The following is a 1065-nucleotide window of genomic DNA, read 5'->3' on the forward strand; positions in this document are numbered from 1 at the left end:
TCTGACCCCGGGGCACCAGACGGAGGGCCCCGCCCTGGCTCAGCCCTCTCCGCTTTCTCCCCCTGGTCCTCGAGAATGACCTAGATCTTCAGGGGAGCCCACGGTGGGGCGGGGCCGGCAGGGCCCTAGCGCCCCAGGACCGAGAAGTAGTCCGACTGCAGCCCCTCTTCACTCCCACTGCCTGGCTGCCCCGGGGATTGGCCCCTGATCCCTTCTCCCCTCCCTCCTGCCCACAGGAGTGTCAGGTGTGGGGCTTTAGCTCAGAGTCCAGCCGTGTTCCCAGGTGGCACGTCGGCTTCTCCGGAACCATTTTCTTGAGTTACTTCTCTGCCCCAAACGCAGAACTTCCTTGTCCTCCAGGTGCGCTCTGCACCTCCACGTGGCCTCCTGCAGGCGCGTCTTGCACCTGCTGCTCCCCAGAACTGCTGGGAGGCGGCCCCTTTCCCAAGGACCCACCTCTGCCCGCTCGGAGCCGGTCACCACTCCCCCGTGCTGAGTGCCCCCACCCCGACCCGTGCCTGTTTGGTACACAGAAGCTATGGCAACATCCCCACCTCACCCCTCCTCCCGCAGGCCTTGCGGCTTCCTGTTTGTATGGCTTGTTTTCGCTTCTGCTCGCTGGCTCTTGGTGAGGGGCTTACCCCAGTCCTGGGTTCCCCATCTTCCTTGCTTCTGCCTGTTCCATGTGGCACTTGGCTTTGGGGACAGGGACTCCCACTCTGCCCTTTAGAATCCTCTTTGTCCCAGTTCTGAGCTGGGAAGTTCCCCGGGGTCATCTGCACAATGAATGGAGAGTCCCTTTGTCTCCAGTGAAACCTCCAGGAACCCTGCGTCTCCCCACCCCCACGGTCTCCCCACCCCAACGCCCCATCCGCCTTTTCCTTGGCATTGGCCTGGGAGGTGAGGTAAGCTTCCAGCCCAGGGTCTGGGCAGGGCCGAGGGCCTGTGGCCTCTGCTCCTTTCCCAACCAGCGTGCCCTTCTCTGTGGGGGTGCAGGGCTGTTCCCACAGATGTAGGCAGATCTCCAGTTTAGGTTTCTCACAGCCACCAGCCCCCCCCCCCCCC

The 1065-nt window shown here is 63.6% G+C and overlaps 1 protein-coding gene across 1 annotated transcript in view; it reads left to right on the top strand.

The window, feature by feature from the left end:
• Positions 1-1065, top strand: part of TAGLN2 (transgelin 2) — a 7898-nt gene that overhangs the window by 810 nt on the left and 6023 nt on the right. The gene's annotated exons all lie outside the window — the stretch shown is intronic.

Source organism: Myotis davidii, unplaced genomic scaffold, assembly GCF_000327345.1.
Source record: "Myotis davidii unplaced genomic scaffold, ASM32734v1 scaffold251, whole genome shotgun sequence".
Taxonomy (NCBI): Eukaryota; Metazoa; Chordata; class Mammalia; order Chiroptera; family Vespertilionidae; genus Myotis; species Myotis davidii.